Raw genomic sequence first — 18040 nt, forward strand, 5'->3', positions numbered from 1 at the left:
CTCTGCCCCGCGAAGTGCGGGGAGCTTGGGAGCCCTCTAGGTGGATCTTACACATCCATCCCAAACACATATTGCGCGTTTCTTTTTGTTTTTTTATTTGTTCTGTCGGTAGTGGGGCTTGAACTCTGGGCGCTGTCCCTCAGCTCTTCAGCTCAAGGCTAGCGCTCTACCATTTGAGCCACAGCGCCACTTCTGGCTTTTTCTGTTTATGTGATGCTGAGGAATCGAACCCAGGGCCTCAGGCATGCAAGGCAAGCGCTCTACCACTGAGGCACCTTCCCAGCCCTACTTTCTATTTTTAAATTGCAGTTTCAATGTAAGTAAAATTGCATTTCACTTAATACAATCACCTAAGTGCCAGTGGCTTAGACCTGTAATCCTAGCTATTCAGGAGGCTGTGATCTGAGGGTGGCCGTTGGAAGCCAACCTGAGCAGGGAAGTCCCATGAGACTCTTGTCTCCAATAAACCACTCAGAAAAAGTGGTGCTGTGGCTCAAATTGTAGCAGGCTAGCCTTGAGCACAAAAAGGCTCAGGGACAGCACCCGGATCCTGAGTTCAAAGCCCCACAACTGACCAAAAAATAAAAATTGTACATGTTGTGTAAATCTCATTGTTTAACCTTTGTAACTTTTTATTGCCATAACATAAAAGTTATGCATGAAGTAGCAATTCATTTACTGAATCCCTACCAAAACACTTCAAAAAAAAAATCACATAATACCTAAAATTTCTTAAAAACCACGTCACATACAAATTATTCTTGCTAAAATATGTCTCACCTGAATTGGATCCACAGGAAATAGCAGAGGATTATAAAAGATATATTTTTGATGGTACTAGAATTCAAAATCAGGGCCTCACACTTGCTACCTCAATGCTTTTTGCCTTAGTTATTTTTCCTGTGGGCTCTTGGGTTTTTCCCAGACTTGGTCCATGATCCTCTTTGCCTTCCATCTAGCTAGCTATAGCAGGTCCATACCATCAGGCCTGGCTTACATGACAGCTAAAGGCAGTGTGTGATTTGGATGGAATCCCAAATTAGTAAAAATCTATAAATATTGTTGGAGTAACTGGTGAACGTTGAACATAGATTATATGTTGAATAACTATCACATGAATATTTTTAAAGTAATCTACAATTATTCCCAAGTAATTGTAATAATAATACGTGGAGATATGAAATACATCCTGTTGTTTGGCTCATAATCTGAGAATCTTGTATGAGAGAAACTATTGTAGTATTCTATTTGTCTATAAACTTGAAATACCAAAAAGAAAGCATGAGGAATTGGGAGTTCACAGGAGTGAAAGGCTTTTGATGATATGCGATTGATTACCTAGCTAGCGTTCATACCTGACTCTGGTCTTGTTTATGGCCTTGAAGACTTGGGGCAAAACTTTTTTTTTTTTTCATGGGGCTTCAACTCTGGGCGTAGGTACTGTCCCTCAGCTCTTCAGCTCACTTGGGCCACAGCACCACTTCCAGTTTTCTGGTGGTTTATTGGAGATAAGAGTCTCACAGACTTTACTCCCCAGTCTGGCTTTGAACCGTGATCCTCAGATCTCAGTCTCCTCAGTAGCTAAAATTACAAGTGTGAGCCACAAGCGCCTGCCTTGGGATGAAACTTTTACTGTAGTTAGAATCTATGTATTCAAAATATGACTTTCCCACTGCCACCACTAATATCCTCCTGCAGTTTTGATTAAAAAAAGAAAACCACACTAACATTAAGAATCCTAAGCAGCCAAGCACTGGTGGCTTGTACCTGTATTTCTACTTTCTCAGGAGACTGAGATCTGAGAATTGCAGTTCAAAGCCAGCTGAGGCAGAAAAGTCCATGAGACTCTCCAATTAACAACCAGAAAACCAGAAGTAGTGCTGTGGCTCAAAATGGTAGAGCATTAGTCTTGAGCAAAGGGAGCTCAGGAACAGTGCCCAGGCCCTGAGTTCAAGCCCCATGACCAGCAGAAAAAAAAAAAAACTAATGACAACTTTCATCTAAATATAACATGAATTCAAAGATAAGTCTAAACTGGTCTATGTGACCCAGTTGGAAGCTTTTTCTCATTAATTAATTTTATTTCTTAATTGCTGAGACTAAAGTGGCTGAATCATCTCTACCCTGAATTCTCTGATTGGACATTAAGAGTAAATAAACAAGTGAAAGCTGTTTAGTCCTTGCCTAACTTCCAGCCTTGAAAGAGAGGGACAGCGTAGAACCAGCTTCTCTCAGGAAGGCAGGAATTGAGGGATAGAAATTGCATGAGGGTCATGACTTGCTTGTTCAGAAAATAATCAGCTATCCACTCCACCTCATTTGTTTTCTCCAGAGTTCCAAAAAATGATAGTTTAGCAGCAAACAAGTTCAAAGGAGATAACTAATATTCTATAACATCCTATGGAAGAATGCTTAATGGTAAGATTTGTCTATTTTAAACCCTAAAGGTTAGGAGAAACAATGGATACAGTTGCCATTTCTGTTGCTTGTGTAAATTATTCCCATAAATGAGCCTGTTCGTTTTTGTACTTTTTTTGTGGCATAGAACTCTTTTAAGGTAGATTTCCAGCTCAGAAATCATTCTAAAAACTCTACAGTTACATTTCTTCCCTCACCTTTATTGCAGTGTACTTTATTGTCCCAAATGACTAACATCAAATATTGAATAAAGACAGCATTTGAAAATCTACCTAAAATCAGTTATTTCAAAGAGTAATTGTATGCATCAAAAATCAGTGTTTATAGACATAATACAATTACCCATCATTTATTACTGAGAATGACCACTTCCTATGAATTGCATGAAGTTCTATACTATGATTCCAAGTCTGCCATTCTCACATCAAGATTATCTTGAGTTTTCTGGACAGAAGCTCTAGAGCACAAAAATAGAAAGAACTTAGATTCAGAGAATGAGAGATTATATCTCTTCAACTGAGCAGTCTGTGAGTGGGTGTGAGTAAGTACAATTATCCTAAATCTGTAAAAAAATCAAGAGTCCGGACCTACTAATTATGAGGAAAATGAGAAACTATTGTTTCTTTTCAGGAGAATTATTTTAAAGAAAAATGAGAAAAGGAATGTGGGAGGCTACTGAAAACTGTAAGTATAGTAAGAATGTCATGTGTTTTGACACAATTAGCTGATCTTTAGCTACTGCATGTTGCTAGGAGCTCACAGATGACGTTTTTATTCTAACCTCACCAGGTTGGAAATATTCAGGAAGTCCTTGATATAGTGGAATATAATTTTGAGTTATTAATTATTGCAAACAAATGTCCTGTGCTATATTGATATGTAATGTTGCTAAGATACAATAGCTAAACTAATTTTCAAAACCACTTAGTTGGTAAGTGTGCCTGGCTGACTAACTAGCATTCTTTCATACTGGGTTTCTGTTCTCTAAACAGCACAGGTGTTTTATAACCTGATAACATATAAACTTAAGGGTTTTATGAATGAACCGAGTCCCAAAAGAAATCTAGTAGCAGTGAAAACGGAGAAATCAAATGTTATAGTTAATTAAGTTGTAAGTCTTAGCAAGCAAGCAGAATTTCTGGATAAATTTAACAATGTAATTTATAATTCCAGGTTGATTTAGATAAAAGACACGGTTTACATATACCAGGAAAAAAAATCTTCTGATAATTCTAGACAGTACAAAAATTGTTTACTGCTTATGGTGATTTTACAACCAAATGGTCATGTTCAGAGTTAGTCTTTAATTCTTTCGAGAAAGTTGTATGTTTCTTGTGCAGATTTTCACACCACAGATTAACCTTTTCTCAACTCCCACCAGTATGGCTTTTATACTGTTTATGTTTATAAGACATTAAAAGGCTAGAATTTAGGATTGCTTGTCTCAGTAATATTTCCCTAAATTTTATTCTGTAACTAGGTGATTTTGTGAATTTGAGGATTTGAAAATATTTTCTTACATATTCCTTATTAGGCTAAGTCCTAATGAATTTTCATCACTGTTCGTAATATAAGAAACTAAATATTTCAAACAAATAGATAGTTCAGCAAAAGTTTTCATTTCTCTCTAACTGCCTTGTGTGTGTGGGGGGGGGGTGTACCTGTCCTGGGGTCTGAATTCTGTCCCTGAGCTTTTTTTGCTCAAGGCTAGGTCTCTACCATTTGAGCCACAGCTTTTTGCTGGTTAATTGAAGAAAAGAGTCTCACAAACTTTCTTGCCCAGGCTTGTTTTGAACCTTGATCCTCAGATCTCAGCCTCCCACTGGCAACTGGCTTCTTACTGCCTTTACCACATCATGCATAACTTTGGTTATTTAAATTGCCATGGCCAATGGCTAACAATGGAATATGATATAAGAATCTTTAAAAATCTGGATTTGCTGTGTGGTGCACTGCCTTCTCCATGAGAAAGATAGGCAGGGCTAGCCTATTGTCCCAGACTGAGGATGAGAATGAGAGGAATACTGAAAGGAGCCATGTTCCCGGTCTAGATCTGTGAGTGATTCAAGTCACCATCAGGGATGTGAGGGCAATCTGGCTGCAACATCTGTCACCCCATTGATCACCAGGGTTGATTTGGCTGATATGGCTGGCTGGGCGGGTGTCTCCTTCTTCCCTCACTGCTCCATGTGTGTCCCTCTTGAACCTGCACGCTGGGTCAAAGAGGATGACCATCCCTGATAGAGGAGGACTGGTCTTCGGTCAAGGGTATCTGAGTAGCTGCGCTTCCCTACTAGAACCTCCAAACAAGCTCTCAAGGTCCAAGTCACCATCAGCAGGTGACCTACTTAGCTGAACACGTCAGGCTCCTAAGAAGTGAATGTATGGATGTTACTTGACTTAGGGGGTTATGTCCAGAGAAAACTAATATAAAGTCAAAAAGCTGTAAGCCAAACCCCTATAAGTAGACCATCTAAATATTATTGCATTAGTCTGCTCAGAGTGCTATAACAGAATACCATAGATTGGAAGGCTTTAAACAACAGAACATTCCCCTCTTAGTTGCAGAGATTAGAAGCCCAAGTTTTCTCCTTTCAGAAGATTAAAGATGCTGCCCAGAAGAGTTTCTAGCTAAATTATTTCTCAATCCTCTAGAAGAAGCTCCACTCCCTGCTCCCAAAAGAACCAATTCCTTTCTAGATTGATTGAATCATTATCATATTGTTAACTTTACAAGATGTTAATTAAGGAATAAGAGACTAATTGGGTGTATTTTCTGAGGTCATTATGACATGTTTCTAGCTTGCCCAGACAATGAGCTGGGAGGATGACAGGAAGTACTTGCCTCTCTAGGTGTTAATGGATCCATAAAACAGGCCTCAAAAGGAGAAGTTCTTCTTGTTCTAGTCATGAGTGTTTAATGATTTGTTTTGTTTGGGGATTTTCCCCTGAGCAGGCTTGGTGAGGCCAAAGGAATTGGAAAATCTTTTTCCAAACTTGTTCCCTCATTCCTCTTGCTCATCCTACCAAGTTAAAGAATATATGGAAACCTTTGGCTGTAGTATGTGGGCTTGACCCCAATACCTCCAAGCAGGGATAGTTTTAAAGGCACACGCCACTGCCCTTTGAAGGCTCTGTAGCCATTTTACTGACAGGGCAGACCTGTCCTGTGGACTAATTGGAGGTAAGAGTAGCATCCACTTCCTTGCCTTGGCTGGCTTCAAACTAAAATCCTCAGGTATCAGCCTCTTGAGTAGCAAAAGAAAACAAACAAACAAAAAATAATCTAGATCATACTGTAATCCCAGCTAATAGGGAGATGGAAGTAGGAGAATCATGATTAAAGGCCTACAAGGCAAAAACATGAGACCTTATTTGAAATAAAATAGTAAAAGCAAGAGTAGAGGCATAGCTCAAATGGTAGAACCCCTCAAGAGGCTCTGAGTTCAGGTCTTGGTACAAAAAAATAAAAATTAAATAACCTTTTAATATTCCATCGTGCAAGAATGATGACATGATACAGAACTTTTACATTTTTGTTCTGTGCCACACAGTTACTCCAAGCAGAGAGTGTGCTCATTAAAAATAAATGATTCAGTGATGGAGGTGTGGCTCAGGTACAGTGCTTGCCAAGGATGCATGAGGTCCTGTGTTCAATCCCTAGTGCTAGGAAAAAATTATTTGTGAACTCCAAGAAATGGAAACAAGAGGTTTTTTTTGTTTTCTTTTGCTTTTGTCTTGTTTGCCTATATGTCTTTGGGAGGATAAGGGGAGGCACAGAAATGGAGGGACAAAGGGTGAATAAATGCAGCAGTGATACTCACTGGACACTGTGTGGAACATGAACTATACAACTTGCGGGTGGGAAAAACCATGAGAGAGTGAGGGACAGGGTGACATTGTTCAAAAGGAAATGTACTCTTGTCCTGACTTACGTAATCATAACCCCTTCTGTTTTTAGCATTTTCAAATAAAAATTCAAAAAATGGTTTGTGAGAGGCATAGGCAGGAAGGAAGACTACACATTTGGGTCTAGGCTGGGTTCCATACTAAGGTCCTGTCTCAAAAATCAAAAACAACATCTGTAAGAATTCAGAGGTGTTTTAGTCCCTTAATGGCATGCAGGATTCTCAGTTCTAAGTCCATCACCCTAATAAATTTACCACTTGTGGATGCTGAGACATGAGGTCCCCTGGTGAAGATTCTTCTCTCCTTACCAAAGGAGATGGCATTTGTGTGAAACCCAGAGTAATTGAATAACTAACTACACAGATTGTGTCTACACCCAGAAGGACCAATCCAAGTACCCCCGGGATACGGTGTCCTCTCAGAGTAGGTGATCCTGTGATCCTGTGATCTGTCATAGATACATAACTACTTCTTCACAAAACTTTCAACCAGGGCTGGGAAGTGGCTCAGTGGTAGAGCGCTTGCCTTGCATGCCTGAGGCCCTGGGTTCAATTCCTCAGCACCACATAAGCAAAAAGAAAAAAGCCAGAAGTGGCGCTTTGGCTCAAGTGATAGAGCGCTAGCCTTGAGCCGAAGAGCTGAGGGACAGCGCCCAGGCCCAGAGTTCAGGCCCCATGACCGGACCCCCCCCCCAAAAAAAAAAAAACAAAAAACTTTCAACATACATACTATAAGATTTTACAAAAGAGGTATATAGCATGTGTTGTGTTTAGGGGATCCACAACATTTATCTCAAATTCTCCATTGCATCTTTCTGAAGACCTGATTGAAGTTCTCTAGGGGATATAGTTTGTTTTCTTGGGTGGGAGTGAGAGAAGGGGAGGAGGAGGGGAAAGGAGGGAGAGGAGGTAACCCACAGCCTAATATTCACATATAAAGTATGTTTCAAGAGACCTTTTAAACTTTTGAGCATTTTCATCACCATTAGAAAAGTGAAAAGGAAAACATAGCCACAGATAGTTAACAAAGTCTATGGTATATCCTTTGTCCAGTGCATAATATTTAAGATGCAGGGCTTCTCTACCAGGGCACGACCCTTTCCTCTCAGTGTTCTACACTGCCCTCTTCTGGTGGACTTGGATTTTTGGCCACAAAGTAATGGTGGCCTTGTACAGGTAGCTCAGAAAGTCCTAATTTTTGTTTAAGCAATAAATAGGCTTATATGAACTTTCACTCACCTCTATACCAAAAAATAGAAGATGAAAGAATGTTTGGATATGTCTAGCTTTATTAATTTAAATTAAATTAGAATTATTCTTAATCTACCCATCTACTACTTAGTCCCCTAAATTCCTATTTCTTTGCTTTTTATTTCCTTTCCAGATACAGATACACAAAATGTCTCATCAAACTATCAGTGACTTAAGTGGCTTAGAAGAAGTCTAAGTTTGTTGTTTCTTTGTTTTTAACAACGTAGAAGAAAAATTACTAAATCCAATCATTCAACCCTATAATTCAACCCACCATGTCACCCCTCTGTGATTAAAGCATTTTTTTAACATAACAGATAGGAAGTTGAGATTTGCACTGAGATCAAGATAGCATAGATCAAAAGAAATTGCACATATGTCAGTTAGATTAAATGACAGGGTATGGGAAGTGGAGTGTCCTATATCCAGTTACTTTACACACAAGCACCCTTGCTAAATGCAAGTACTACAACAGGCTAGCCACCCGGGGGCAGAAGCCAGGGAAACTAATGGAAGGCCATCTAGATGGCTTAAATCAGAATTTTTAAAAATCAGAGTAAGTATTCTGATAGGAATCCATGATCACACTTCTTCTGATTAGTAATACTACTGAGTTGTTGTTGTTTTGTCTTGTCCTTCCCAGGCTATCCTTGAAATTTTAACCTGGCATTTCTAAAAGAGCCAGCATTATAAATTCTCCATAACACGTGTCCAAAACTTAGTAATTTCATATGAACATAGTATTTCCCCAAACCATTAGAAAAAATATTTACACACACACACACACACACACACACACACACACACACACCAATTCTATGTATAGCATTGTGGGGGAAAACGGGAAAAGTAACATAAAATATTCTCAGCATCACTGGATCCTAGAAAAGAATGCTAAATCAGTTTTTAAAACTGACTTGGAATTAGAAAGAGACAAGATGGGAGGGCATAGTGGTTTCCTTGCTCAATAAAATGGAAAAGTCATACCATGATTATTTTTTCTGGAAGGGTAAAGTTGCAGTAGAAGAGTGTTGCTAAAGACCAGAGTTAATGCTGCACATTACCTGGGGGTGTAACTCACACCTTTCATAAGGAAGATGATCTTGGATAAAAGGCCCAGCTGTAAGTCACAGTGATTAAAACCCTACATCAGGGAACTTCTGTGCAGATTTCAAGAGGGTTGCTTTTAATGTAGTCACTAAAATCTAAAATTCTAGAGCTAGACTTTCTAATGTATCCTCAGCAGACTTGACTCCCTCTAGTGTAGTAATAATAAAGTCAAATCACATTTCAACTAAAATGGTTCTAGACCCTTGATGATTCAATGGATGGAACTGGAACAAGATGGCTTAGGCATCTGTTTTGGCTACAGAATTTGAAGGTGGCATGTAAAACTTCAGTAATCCATGTAAGTAATATTTGGACATCTCTTATTGTGTTCCTATTTTTGTTGAATCATGTCTTCATTGAAACTTTTATAGTACTGGGGACTGAACTATGCCTCATGTTTGTAAGACAAGTCCTCTACCATTTGAGCCATGCCTCCAGTATTTTTTGTATGTTGATTATTTTCAAGGTAGGGTTTTGCTTTATTTCTGATCTAGATTGGACTGACATATACAGCTGTTCTTACTATTGCCGGTAGGGATAAGAGGCACCTGGTACACACAGCCATTGAGTGAGATGGAGTCTTTCAAACGTTTGTGTCCATGCTGGCCTCAAACCACAGTTCTATGATCTCTTCCTTCCAAGTAGTGATGATAGGCTTGAGCCGCTGCAACCTCTTGAAAGTGTTTGATAAATCCTTCATTGTGGATTGTTTTTGCATCAACTTTGAGGTTTTCACTATTATTTATACTGATTAGTGAGTGTTGTATTTAACTTATACCTGATTCAGAAATATTTTCCTTGCATCTAACCCAAACTTTCTTGGTCTCAGCTCTACTGGCATTTGGGGCCAGATAGTTCTTTGTGATGGTTGTAGGGGCTGATTTGTAGATTGTAGGATGTTTAACATCTATCTACTAGATGCCATGAGTATATCCAGAGTTTATGGTTACCATAGTGGCCTGGACATTGCCAAACCATTCCTGGATGAGAGCCACTGGCCCAGCCAACATCTCTCATCTACCCAACTACCCACATTTCTCATCATGATGTTCTCAACAGAGATGGGAAGCAGCTTTTTATCATCTTTTAAATAACAGCTCCATGAGATTCTTTGCTTTGTAGAGTGTTTTCTTGGTCATCTGATTAGAGTAATGGCAATCACATTAACATGTCTAGACTTGCTAAGATCAAACCCCTGGCCTCTGTAAGGTTTATTCCTGCCTAATATCTGCTGTCACAATAGACTGCTTGGCTATTTATAGCAGTAGCCTTCACAATTCAGAGATGCCTTATAACTATTACCCCCTTCTCAAACTGTAAACACGAAGTTTTCATTGCATTAGTTACCCTCTAACTTCATTTTCTCAAATGAACTTTATCTCAAAACTTATCAGTATCCTCTATATTTTCTTCCATCTCAGAAGTTAAGGCTCTTATAGGTTCTATTAAATAATTCAGCTGTTCAACTTCCTCTGTGATCTTAATTTTTTAAATCCTAGAATCTGGGAAAACCATTTTGCCTATAATGAATAGGAAAAATATTTAGCAGTTTCTTTCTTAAAGTCCATTAAAAAAAGTTCAGAGAAGCCAGGTGCCGGTGGCCCATGCCTGTAATCCTAGCTACTAAGGAAGCTGAGATCTGAGGGTTGTAGTTCAAGGCCAGCCTGGGCAGGAAAGTCCATGAGACTCTTATCTCCAGTAAACCACCAGAAAACCAGAAGTGGCGCTGTGGCTAAAGTGGTAGAGCACTAGCCTTGAGCTGAAAAGCTGAGGGACAGCACCCAGGCACAGAGTTCAAGCCTCATGACTGGAAAAAAAAAAAAAAGTTCAGAGAAGACAAAGATTAATTCCATCTGGAGACTAAGAAAAATCATTACAAAGGCAATTGACACAGAAGATTAGAATGGGTAGAATTTTCTAGACAGTGGGGAGAAAAAGACTTTTGCTTAACCATGAGAATATCTTCAGCACAAGGGCATAGAGACATGGAGTCTTGAGAAGAGGACAGAATCATGGTATTATTGAGTGAGTGACAAAAAACAAACTGGGAAAGCAAAGTAGGATAGAATTGGATGTAACTGTCACAATCCTTGCAGGTTGACCTGAGTGGTGGTCTCTTTACTTGCTTAAACTGCCTGAAATTTTGCTAAGAATTGACCTAAGGCATCAACATTTTTGTTCCTTCACTTTGGTCAGATATTTAATTCATTTTTTAAGAGTTCCTTCCCAGGATTCAAGACTGACCTAAGCAAAACAGTGGAACAGACAAAGTTTGCCCTAGTCCTTCCTTTGGTTGAATCTACTTTTCCCTTCTTAAACCTGCTTCCATCTGAAATCCTCTGGCTGTACCTCAACCAATACAAGGTTGTTGCCACAAGCTTGAGGCTCTGGGTCATGCTCCTAACTACATACCCTGCCATTCTCCTTCCTGCTCCAATTCATCCCTGCCTAGGACTGAAGGTGGACTAAACAGAAATAAACAATCTCCACTGTGATTCCAGGTGGCAGTTCTTCTCAGTAACCTATTCTGCAATAGAAACCATGGAGACCAGAAGCAGCAAAGACTATTTTCCTACCTCCCTTTCTTTCTCTTTTCCAACCTCTTCCCTAGCCCCATCCTGCTCTTGCCACCTTTTGAACAAGATCCCTAATACTGACAAGAGACTTCTCATAGACCATAAGAATCGCAAAAGCAGAACTTCTCTAGAAAGATCGAGGCTGGCAGCAGCCTTCCTGCTTCTTCTCTGGCAATACAAATAGCTTTGAGCTGGGAAGGAAATCTACCTTTCCCTCTGGTCTCACATACTGGAAGACACAGGAATAGGATCCACACGGCTCCATCATGCACCCAACAGAAAATAAGATGAGTGGAGTTCTTTCTGGGTTTGTTTAAGCTGCTAAGGTTCTAGGAACTCAAGCCTTGTGGGCAGCTCAAAGAATCTTAGAACAGAGACCTAGGGAGTTGGCATCGCCAGAGCAGTTGTCTCAGTGGCTGGGATGTCCTGGTGGCTGTGACCCCCACACTGTATGACCAACTTCTTCAGCCATATACTCTGGTAAGACACAAGGACACATTAAAATGAGCAGTTATATTTGAGACAGATTTGTTCCTTCAGGAGCAATAGATTTTTTTTTCCCACACATGCTTTTCTCTTCACAGCAAGATAAGTGCATGGGAAGCCAGTGACTCTGTGGGTCATATTGAATTCACTCAGTTCATCTCAAGGCTTCAAACATGAAGCATTGCAAATCTTCATATACACACTTGAGGAAGAAAGGAAGGAAAAAAGAAGCAGAGCCAGGCCAGAGAAAAAGCCCATGAAAAGACAGCATGAGATAAAGCAACACAATTTCAAATCTTAATCTCCAGAAATGGTGCCTCAAAAACTACATTTGCCACATATTTTTTAGCAGGATCCTTCAAAACTCCATGTCCAATAACTTTATACTCTTCTTATTTATCTGCAATAGCTTTCAAGGGCTGGTAATTCCCTTCTCAGTGGCAGAAAAGTTCCCAGTAGATTATATTAAGTGAAGTAAGCCAGGCCCAAAGAAACATAGGTCCCATGGTTTCCCTTATTTGCAATAACTAGTACATGTGTAGGACAAGCAGAAAAGGTCAAAAGCTATGACCAATAAGATGATGTTAAACGAAATGAACCACAAGATAGAGACACAAATATCTTTTTCTTTCTTGCTATTGTTTCTAATGTATTTATAATGTACCATGTGGATTTTTGTTGTTGTTGTTGTTTCTTTGTATGTTCCTCCCCTATGGTATAACCCGTTTTCACTCTATTTGGTGTTGGTACCCTGCATCTTGTATATACACTTCTCTAATTTAGGGAGGGGAAGGGAAAAAGCAAAATGCTTAAATAGGAATACAGGTTGACCCATTGTAACAATAAGATGTACAAGACACTATGTTGAAAACAAACTTTACAACTTCAGTGGTGGGGGGGTGGGAGTGGGGAGAGTAGTTGTGGAGGTGGGAGGGAAGGGATGGTAGGGGAAAAACAAAGGAGGAGGCAACAATACCCCATAGGAAATGTACTCATTACCTTGCTCGTGTAACTGTAACTTCTCTGTACAGTATTTTTACAATAAAAAATATACAAAAAAAAGTTCCCAGTAGAGGTTTGTACACTTGCCTAACTGGCCACATTGCTCTTTGAGGAATGCTGGTGAAGAGCAGGATTTGTTCTCCCTTTCAGAACTAAATCATGCTACTGTTGGGCACCTGACCTAGAAACAAACCAGAGCCTCTCATTGGGCCAGAAAATCCACAGAATAACCACTTAACCTGAAAGGTCTTGCATATTCTCAGGAAAACACTTACCAGGAAGAATGCCCCTGCAATTCTCTCCTTTAAAAACTGACAAGCCAAACTCTGGTGGCTCATGCCTGTTATCCTAGTTACTCAAGAGTCTGAAATGTGAGGATCACAGTTCAAAGCCAGCCTGGGCAGGAAAGTTTGTGAGTCTCTTATCTCCAATTAACTAGCAAAAAGCCAGATATGGAACTATGGCTCAAGTGGTATATAAAGTGCTAATCTTGTGCAAAAAAAGAAAGAAGGAAAGGAAGGAAGGAAGGAAGGAAGGAAGGAAGGAAAACTTAAGTGACAACACCCAGGCCCTGAGTTTAAGCCCCAGAGCTAACACACACACACACACACACACACACACACACACACACACACACACACACACACACACACATTACAGTCCTAATACCATCTGAATCCCACATGCCCTTTCCCCAAATAGCTTCCTTCCCAAGACATACATATCTCATACCAGAGAAGCCCGACATTCCGGTTGACAGTTGACTCCTGGGTGAGCACAGAGATAGGTGCCAGGAAAAGACAACCACGGAGCCCTTAGTATAACGAGAGTGTCACCTGCCATAGGCATATGACCCAGGCCTTACCGAGGCAGGCAGAACAACCAGGACAAGAGCTCACATAGTGTCAGCCAGGGCCACATAGGTGATTCCAAGGAGTGAAAGGGACTGTGTGTGAGGCAAAGGAAAACTGAGGGTTAAGAACAAAAAGGGAGGGGCTGGGAGGGTGGCTCAGGGGCAGAGCGCTTGCCTTGCATGCATGAGGACCTGGGTTCCATTCCTCAGCACCACATAAGCACAAAAAGCTGGAAGTGGCGCTATGGCTCAAGTGATAGAGTAGTAGGTAGCCTTGAGCTGAAGAGCTGAGGGACAGTGCCCAGGCCCAGAGTTCAAGCTCCATAACCAGCAAAAAAAAAAAAAAAGAAAAAGGGAAAACACATCATCTACTAGGCTATTTTATTTTTAATGAAGAAAGTTTGCTTTTGGAAAAAAAAAAAAAAAAGTAAAGAATAAGCCGGGACCTGGTGGCTCACGCCTATAATCCTAGCTACTCAGGAAGTTGAGATCTGAGGAACATGGTTCAAAGCCAGCCCAGTCAGAAAAGTCCATGAGACTGATCTCCAATAAACCACTAGAAAACTGGAAGTGGCACTATGGCTTAAGCAGTAGAGCGTTCGCCTTGAGCTGAAGAGTGCAGGGACAGCAACTAAGCCCAGAGTTCAAGCCCCACAACTGGCAAAAAAATTAAATTTAATTTAAAAAAATAAAGAATATAAGCTACACGAAACTAGCCTCTCTTGGCAAGATGACATACACTTTCTTGTATTGGGCATGAGATCTATTATTCCCCCTTTTCCTAGGTTGTCAAGAGGCTTAGAACTATATTTCTTCCCTTTTGTGTTTGTTGTTGTTCTTGCTTCGAAGCTACTAGGAGTGGGACTCCGTGTCCCTTGCTTGCTAGGCAGGTAGTCATTCTACCATTTGAGCCATGCCTTTAGCACTTTTTGCTCTTTAATACTTCCTCCAAAAAAATGCTTCCTCGACTAGTCCCTCTGAAAGTTCCGATCACCTCCCAGTAACTCCATCAAATTATGGATCTATCAGTGGAAGAACTCATTGATTAAGTCAGTTTTCATCATACAATTTTTGATTATTATTTTACTAGTACTGCTATTTTGAACTGTACTTGCAGCTTGCTAAGCAGGTGCTCTATCACTTGAGTCATGCCTCCAGTCTGGCTTTTTGTGTGTGCATCTTGGTCTGGGGCTTGTACTCAGGGCCTGGGGTCTATCCCTGGGGGAGTTTTGCTCAAGGCTAATGCTCTACCACTTCTGCCACAGTTTTACTCCCAGTTTTTTTTGTGGCTAATTGAAGATAAGCGTCTCATGAACTTTTCTGCCAGCGTTGTCTTCAAAACATGATCCTCAGATCTCCTGAGTAATCAGTTACTTGATTCACTGGCACCCAGTTCAGCATGGCTTTTTGCTGATTATTTTGGAGATAGTTTTTCTGACTGGTTTGACTTTAAACCAGTCTATCTTCTACATCTCAGCCTCCTGGATAGAAAAGATTATAAGCATAAGCCATCAGCACCCAGTTTTCTCTGGTTATTTTTGAGATAGAATCTTGCTTTTTTGCACAGGTCAGGCTAGATTAAAGTTTTCCTATTAATGCTTCCTTCATAGGTGGGATGACAGTTGTGTGCCACCATACCCAGCCTTTTCTGTTGAGATGGAATCTCCTGAGCCAATCTGAGTCCTTCTGGTCACAACCTCTTTATGAAGCCAGGATTATAAGAGTGAGCCACCATGCCGAGTCTTTGGATGTGTGTGTATGTGTCAGTGTGTGTGGGTGTGTGTGAGTGTGTGGGGGGGTGCGTGTGCATGCGCGCGCAGGCTCCTGTACTGAACTAAGAACTTTACATTCAAGTCTGACACTCTACCACTCTACCACTTGAGCCATAGTTCTACTTCCAGCTTTTTGGTGGTCAATTGGCAGTAAGAGTCTCATGGATTTTCCTGCCTGGGCTGGCTTCCAACTGTGATCTTCAGATCTTCTGAGTAGACCAGCCAGAGCCACCGGTGCATGGACAGTCTTTGGATTTATTTTATAAACACAGCTGTTTCTCTGTCCTACACTTTTCCTTTCTCAATAAACACACACACACACACACACACACACACACACACACACACACACACACGTTTTATTTTTTATTAAGGTGTGATTTGGCTAACTGTGTTAGTTTCATGTCACTGTGACAAATGCTTGAGGAAAAAAAACTGACAAGAAGGAAATATTTAGTTTGGCCATGTTTGGCCTACTCTATGGCTTTGGGACTGAGACAAGGCTCAAACACCGTGACTGTGGGAACACGTGACAGAGGCTATTTGCTTTATCGCGGCTAAAGTGCAGAGAGAGACAGAAAGAGGCCTGCAACAAGATATAGTTCTCAAGAACTATTTCCTCAATCTAGTTTCTCCACTAGGCCTCACCTCCAAAAGTTTCTATCATTTCTCAATAATTCCATCACATTATGGATCAATCAGTGGAATAATTCATTGATTAACTCATCTTCCTCATCATCCAATCACCTATGTATCCACGAGCTGTGGATGAATCCTTCAACACATAAACCTTTCTAGGTGGAAACACCTCATACCTAAACCATAACAGTAATGTAACACTGACTAAATAATCTGACATTTCAAGGTCAAGTTTCTTCATGGGTTTTTTTTTGGCTTTGATTTTCTCATTTGTGTGTTGGCTTTTGTTTATTTGGGATTTTTCTTGCTGTTGTCTTTTGAGACAAAGTCTCAATGTATATCCCAGAATGGCCTCCTTCTCCTGTCTCAGCCTGCTGAATGTTGGGATTATAGTTGTGAGTCACTGTATCTGACCCCTTTTGTATAATTTTCTTGTTTTGCATATTTTCACATAGAACTCTCTTTCAAGTGTTCAAACTCGATGAGAAGCACTAATAGATAATTTTAAAATCTGGCTATACCAGTGAACTCCAATGCTATACTAATTTTAAAAAGCATCATGTTATCCTCATTTTAAGTATTTCCCATTGGAATATTTTCTTTTCTGTTTTATTTTTTAAATCACTATTGTCTCTGCACGCAAGCTGAGATTGTGAGTAGAGATGATATACTTTAGGAAGGGGTGATAAATTCAAAAGTAATCTTTACCAAAGCTAATTTCTGCATAAATTAGGCCAAATGTGTTTCTCAACCCTGTAAATCAAGTGTAATAGCTATAAATAAAACATGAACTCAGGTTTCCTCATTTATAGCTCCAAATCTATCATGCTTCAACATAAATGGGGCAAAAGTGTTTTTGTTTATTGAATTCTTTCAGAGCTATGGGGCTTACCATCTCAAAGTTGGGAATACATATTACAGACTCAAATGGATTTCTTCTCTGCAGCCAGAAACCTAATAATAAGAAGCCCACTAGAAAAAATCCCTCTGCATCCCTATTCATGCTTATGTAAAGCATCCCAACTCTCCTCTTGGAACCAGAAAATCCATGGAGAAATTGCTATGAGAATGGGATGGGGGAGGAGAGAACAACTCTGGGGTTAGGAGGGTTCTTCTGGCATTTGAAGTGCACAGCCAGCTGTTGCCATCCTGTCATTCTAGAGTATAATTAGTTCTTGCAATATCTATGAGGTAGGGCTGGTAGATATCAGGAGGATATTCAAGATGTGGGATCTGTGTTGCAAACCATCCCTATTCCCCAGTCCAGGTGTGTGAAGGCTGATTCCGTTCTCCTTGTCTGGGAAATCACATCCCTCTTCACAGTCTCACCAAGGGTAGGCAGCCCACAGCCAAAGAGAACACAAAAAATACAGGCTCCTTAACTCAATTCTGTCTTGAAAGTTAGAGTCCAGAATTACACTGCCCAGGCACTGTGGCTCAAGTGGTAGAGTGCTCGCCTTGAGCTGAAGAGCGCAGGGACAGTGCCCAAGCCCAGAGTTCAAGTCCCACAACCGACCAAAAAAAAAAAACAAAACCAGAATTACACTGCCCATATGGTAGTCATTATTCATAAGTTGCCATTTAAATTTAACTATAAGCTGGGCACTGGGGGTCTCACGCCTATAATCCTAGTTACTCAGGAGGTTGAGATCTAAGGATCCCAGTTTAAAGCCAGCCAGCACAGGAAAGTCCGTGTGAGACTCTTTTCTCCAGTTAACCACCAGAAAACCAGAAGTAGAGCTGTAGCTCAAAGTGGTACAGCACGAGCCTTGTGTAAAACAAAAAACAAAAAAACAAAAAAAAAACTCAAGGACTGTGCCCAGGCCCTAAGTTCAAGCCCCATGACCAACAACAACAAATAAGTATAAGTGTAAGTATACTGAAATCAAAAATCTAGTGCCTGAGACAAGCAAGGTCTTGCACTTCTATAGTCCAGAGTCTAAGGCAGGAGCATCTCTTGAGCTGAGAGGTTCAAGAATAACCTGGGTAACACAGGAAACACCATTTCAAAAACTTTCAGTCCCT

The sequence above is a fragment of the Dipodomys spectabilis genome, unplaced genomic scaffold, assembly GCF_019054845.1.
Source record: "Dipodomys spectabilis isolate Male_0828 unplaced genomic scaffold, ASM1905484v1 ptg000079l, whole genome shotgun sequence".
Lineage (NCBI taxonomy): Eukaryota > Metazoa > Chordata > Mammalia > Rodentia > Heteromyidae > Dipodomys > Dipodomys spectabilis.